Source organism: Prionailurus viverrinus, chromosome X (assembly GCF_022837055.1).
Source record: "Prionailurus viverrinus isolate Anna chromosome X, UM_Priviv_1.0, whole genome shotgun sequence".
Taxonomy (NCBI): domain Eukaryota; kingdom Metazoa; phylum Chordata; class Mammalia; order Carnivora; family Felidae; genus Prionailurus; species Prionailurus viverrinus.
The window spans coordinates 73,145,273-73,151,631 of NC_062579.1; positions in this window are offsets into that span (position 1 = coordinate 73,145,273).

Genomic DNA, 6,359 nt, shown 5'->3' on the forward strand with positions numbered 1-6,359 from the left:
CTTGCATCTCATGTCCATGAAATACATCCAGGTCAATACTAAACCATATTGCATACCTAATAAATGGATTTGAGGATTAACAAAACAATCTGCACAAACTGAACCACAGAACTCAGCAGGTATGCAGCATGGGGAGGTGAACTGAGGGAGAGAGAAGCTGCAGAAGGGAGGGAGCCATTTTTGCTTGTGGAGAGAGGACAGAGACTGGGAGAGAGTATGGGAAAAGCACCCCCCCAAAAGCAGCTGGAGAGAAAGTGGAAAAGTGGAAACAACCACAGGGACTGAACAAAAAAGAGAGAAAGGAGAAAGAAGAGAGTTTAAATTCCATTAAGACTATAAACAGAGGGTGTGCAGAGTCTGAAACTCCACAGGTCTACACCTGGTGGTGCTCTGGTAGGAAGGGTGAATCCCCAGGGGCAGAGTGAAGTCCAGGGTGTCCTCAGGCCACACGGGGAGAGACAGTTCCCCTGCTGGGAAGACATTTGGTAGAATCTCTGCGGCCATGCCAGCAGACACCAGAGGTCTGAGGAGACCCCAGAGAACAACCACATTCGCTGGTCCTGGAACAAGGTCGTTAAGGGTGAAGCCTGGTGTCAGATGTGTGTGGTGATTTTCCATAATCTCTGAAACACTTCTGCTACACGATTGCATGAACTTTTTCAGGGGCAAGCTGGCACCCAACCACAGTCTCTGAGCATCGGCAACAGCACAGTCCCATGAACGTTCCTGAATGTGGCAGGCACCCAGCCATCTCAGTAAGACTCTCTTGCAGAGGGTCAGAATGGGTGAAAAACAGTCTCTCAGTAGTGAGGGGTCAGGAAACACAGCCACATCTGAGATAAAACTCAGGAGGAAGTTGCTGCCTGGCAACCTGATGGCTTGCTCATGGACAGTGTAAAAACTGGGAGTGAATGGAAGCTGGACACAAAGGATGGGGTACAATTGCTGACAGGGGAGAGCAGAGTTCCAATACTAGCGACTGGGTCGCTGGGTGACGCCATTTTCACCCTCCCACGCATGTGCATACACACCTACAAGTGCTACAACAATCCACCCCAGTAAACTAAGCAGCACCATCTAGTGAAGAATGGAGCCATTGCATTATGCCCCACCCAACTGGGCCAACCTCGCTCTTCAGGAAAACCACAAGTGTCTCCACCTGCTTAGTTTCAGATTATAAGGTGCTTCATGTTTGACTTCAGGGGAAAACAATGTAATTTCAATCATATTTCAGTCTGTTTGCTGGTCCATTATTCAAATTTCTTTTTTTTTCTTTTCCATTTCTTTTCTTTTTCATGAATACAGAAAGAGAAAAAAAATATATTTATTGTCAGTTTTTATTAAAAATATTTTTCTTTAATTTTTTCTACTATATTTAATTTCTTATAAATTTTTCAAATTCTAATTTACTTCCATAATTTTATTTTATTCTATTTCACTGTATTCATTGTTCAAATTTTCAAACTTTTTTCTTCCTTTTTTTCCCCATTTTCTCTAATCTAGCAGGAACTTTTCAACACCCAGACCAAAACACACCTTTGATCTAGCACCATTTATTTGATTTGTGTGTGTGTGTGTTGTTTTTAATTTTTTAATTTTAATTTTTTACTAATTATATTTTCCTTCAAAATGAAGAAACAAAGGAATTTGCCCTAAAATACAGAGCAGAAAGAAACAACATAGGGGCACCTGGGTGGCTCAGTCATTTGAACATCCGACTTCAGCTCAGGTCATGATCACACAGCTCGTGAGTTCAAGCCCCATGTTGGGCTCACAGCTGTCAGTGCAAAGCCTGCTTTGGATACTTCCCTCCCCCTTTCCCACCCCTGCTTGCACTCTCTCAAAAATAAAATGCTTAAAGTATACATACATACACACACACACACACACACACACACACAAAGTCAAAGATGTGATAGGTGACATCTGAATTCCCTGATGCTAGAGGAGAGGTTTCCTCTACCAGAATTCCCTTAAAAAAAAAAAAAAGAAAGAAACAACAGCAAGGGACTTAATCAACACAGATACAAGCAAGATGTCTGAATCAGAATTTAGCAGCATGATAATGAGAACACAAGCTGGGGTTGAAAATAGATTAGAAACCCTTTCTGCAGAGATAAAGGAAGCAAAAGCTAGTCAGGATGAAATAAAAAAACGCTATAACTGAGATATAATCTTGAATGGGTGCCACAGCAGCAGGGATGGATGAGGCAGAACAGAGAATAATCAATATAGAGGACAAACTTCATACTGTCTGGAGGGGAAGATGGAGGCGTAGGAGGACGCTGGGCTCACTGCATCCTGCTGATCACTTAGATTCTACCCACACCTGCGTAAATAACCCAGAAAACAACCAGAACACTAGCAGAATGGATTCTCTTGAGCCAAGCGTAGACAAGAGGCCCACGGAAGAGGGTAGGAAGGGCGGAGAGGTGATGCGCGCTACACTGACTGGCAGGAGGGAGTCGGGGCAGACAGGCAGCCTGCCGTCAAAGCAAAGGCCCTGAGTCTGGCTTGCAAAAGCGGAGGGGCCAGACGGAGTGTGTTTGGACAGCAAGCAGGTCTTAACATCTGGAACGTTATAAGTTAACAGCTCTGCTCAGAGAGTGGGAGGGCTAGAGGAAAATGGGAGGAAGAGTTGTTGAGTCCTGGATGACAGTGTTCAGCTTGGCGGGAACAAAGGTGCTCACCAGCGCCATCTCCTTCGACCATCCCCCAGCCAAAATCCCAAAGTGAACCAGTACCTGTCAGGAAACTTGTTTGTACTGCGCAAACACCCAACACTGTGCTTCTGGGGATTCATCCCTCCGGCTGGTCTGACTCCCTCCCAGTGCCACAGGGCCCCTCCCGAAGTGGAGCACCGAATGAAAAGCGAGCTGACCCTGCCCCTCCCGCCCCTGTGCACCGTGGCAATCCACCCCAGCTAATACACCAGATCCCCAGCACCACAAGCCTGGCAATGTGCAAGTAGCCCAGACAGAGGCCACACCACACCACAGTGAATCCCGCCCCTAGGAGAGGGGAAGAGAAGTTACACACCAGTCTGACTGTGGCCCCAGCGGTGGGCTGGGGGAAGACATCAGGTCTGACTGCGGCCCTGCCCATCAACACAAGTTATTCAAGACTGCACAGGTGAAATGCCCTGCAGTTCTGCACCACTCCAGGGACTATTCAAAATGACAAAATGGAAGAATTCCCCTCAAAAGAAACTACAAGAAGTAGCAACAGCTAACGAACTGATCAAAAACGATTTAAACAATATAACAGGAAGTGAATTTAAAATAATAGTCATAAAATGAGTCACTGGGCTTGAAAACAGTATAGAGGACAGCAGAGAATCTATTGCTACAGAGATCAAGGGAATAAGAAAGAGCCAGGAGGAGCTACAAAATGCTATTAATGAGCTGCAATATAAAATGGAGGCGACCACAGCTCGGATAGAAGAAGCAGAGGAGAGAATAGGTGCATTAGAAGGTAAAATTATGGAAAAGAGGAAGCTGAGAAAAAGAGAGATAAAAAAATCCAGGAGTATGAGGGGAAAAGGAGAGAACTTAGTGATGCACTAAAGAGAAATAATCTATGCATAATTGGTATTCCAGAGGAGGAAGAGAGAGGAAAAGGTGTTAAAGGTGTACTTGAAGACATAATAGCTAAGAACTTCCCTGATCTGAGGAAGGAAAAAGGCATTGAAATCCAAGAGGCACAGAGAACTCCCTTCAGACATAACTTGAGTCAATCTTCTGCATCATAGTGAAACTGGCAAAACACACGGATAAAAAGAAAATTCTGAAAGCAGCTAGGGATAAACGTGCTCTAACATAAAAAGGGAGACAGGTAAGACTCGTGATGGATCTCTCTACTGAAAATTGACAGGCCAGAAAGGAATGGCAGGAAATCTTCATTGTGATAAACAGAAACAATATGCAGCCGAGAATCCTTTATCCAGAAAATCTGTCATTTAAATTGGAGAGATAAAGGCCTTCTCAAACAAACAAAAACTGAAGGAATTCGTCACCCCTAAAAAAGCCCTACAAGAGATCCTAAGGGGGTTACTGTGAGACAAGGTACCAGAGACATCATTACAAGCATGAAACCAACAGACATCACAAGGACTCTAAACCCATATCTTTCGAAAATAACACTGAATGCAAATGGACTAAATGCTCCAAAAAAAAAAAGACATAGGGTATAAAAATGGATAAAAAAACAAGACCCATCTATTTGCTGTCTCCAAGAGAATCATTTTAGACTGAGGACACCTTCAGATTGAAAGTGAGGGATTAGAGAAATATTTATCATGCTACTGGAAGTCAAAAGAAAGCTGGAGTAACCATACTTATGTCAGACAAACTAGACATTAAACTAAAGGCTGTAACAAGAGATGAAGAAGGGCATTATATAATAATTACAGGGTCTATTCATCAGGAAGAGCTAACAAGTATAAATGTCTGTCTATGCACCAAATATGGAAGCCCCCAAATATATAAAACAATTACAAGCATAAGCAACCTTGTTGATAAGAATGTGGTAATTGCAGAGGATTTTAATACTCCACTTACAACAATGCATAGATCATCTAGACACAGGATCAAAAAAGAAACAAGGGCCCTGAATGATACATTGGATCAGATGCACTTGACAGATATATTTAGAACTCTGCATCCCAAAGCAACAGAATATACTTTCTTCTCGAGTGCACAAGGAACATTCTCCAACAGAGATCACATACTGGGTCACAAAAAAGTCCTTCATAAGTATAGAAGAATTGAGATCCTACCATGCATACTTTCAGACCACAATGCCATGAAGGTTGAAATCAACCACAGGAAAAAGTCTGGAAAACTGCAAAAGCATGGAGGTTAAAGAAAACCCTACTAAAGAATGAGTGGGTCAGCCAGGCAATTAGAAAAGAAATTTAAAAATATATGGAAACAAACGAAAATGAAAATACAACAATCCAAAAGCTTTGGGATGCAGCGAAGGCAGTCCTGAGAGGAAAATGCATTGCAATCTGGGCCTATCTCAAGAAACAAGAAAAATCCCAAATATAAAATCTAACAGCACACCTAAAGGAAATAGAAGCAGAGCAGAAAAGACACCTAAAACCCAGCAGAATAAGAGAAATAATAAAGATCAGAGCAGAAATAAACAATATGGAATGTAAAAAAACTGTAGAGTAGATCAATGAAACCAAGAGTTGGTTTTTTGAAAAAATAAACAAAATTGATAAACTTCTATCCAGGCTTCTCAAAAAGAAAAGGGAGAACCCAAATGGATAAAATCATGAATGAAAATGGAATTATGACAACCAATCCCTCAGAATTACAACCAATTATCAGGGAATACTATGAAAAATTATATAGCAACAAACTAGACAACCTGGAAGAAATGGACAAATTCCTAAACACCCAAACACTCCCAAAACTCAAACATGAGGAAATAGAAAGCTTGAAAAGACCCATAACCAGCGAAGAAACTGAATCAGTCATCAAAAATATCCCAACAAATAAAAGTCCAGGACCAGATGGCTTCCCTGGGGAATTCCACCAGACATTTAAAGAAGAAATAATACCTATGCTTCTCAAGCTGTTCCAACATGTAGAAAGAGAAGGAAAACTTCCAGACTCATTCTATGAAGCCAGTATTGCTTTGATTCCTAAACCAGACAGAGACCCAGTAAAAAAAGAGAACTACAGGCCAATATCCCTGATGAATATGGATGCAAAAATTCTCAATAAGATACTAGCAAATCGATTTCAACAGCTTATAAAAAAGAATAATTCACCATGATCAAGTGGCATTCATTCCTGGGATGCAGGGCTAGTTCAACATTCAAAAATCAACCAACCTGATATATCACATTAATAAAAGAAAAGATAAGAACCATATGATCCTGTCAGTCGATGCAGAAAATGCCTTTGACACAATGCAGCATCGTTTCTTAATAAAAACCCTCGAGAAAGTAGGGATAGAAGGAACACACTTAAACATCATCAAAGCCATTTATGAAAAGCCCACAGCTAACATCATCCTCAATGGGGAAAAACTGAGAGTTTTTTCCCTGAGATCAGGAACACGTCAAGGATGTCCACTCTCACTGCTGTTGTTTAACATAGTGTTGGAAGTTCTAGCATTAGCAATCAGAAACAAAAGGAAATCAAAGGCATCAAAATGGGCAAAGATGAAGTTAAGCTTTCACTTTTTGCAGATGACATGATATTATACATGGAAAATCCGATAGACTCCACCAAAAGTCTGCTAGAACTGACACATGAATTCAGCAAAGTTGCAGGATAGAAAATCAATGTACAGAAATCAATTGCGTTCTTATACACTAATAATGAAGCAACAGAAAGACA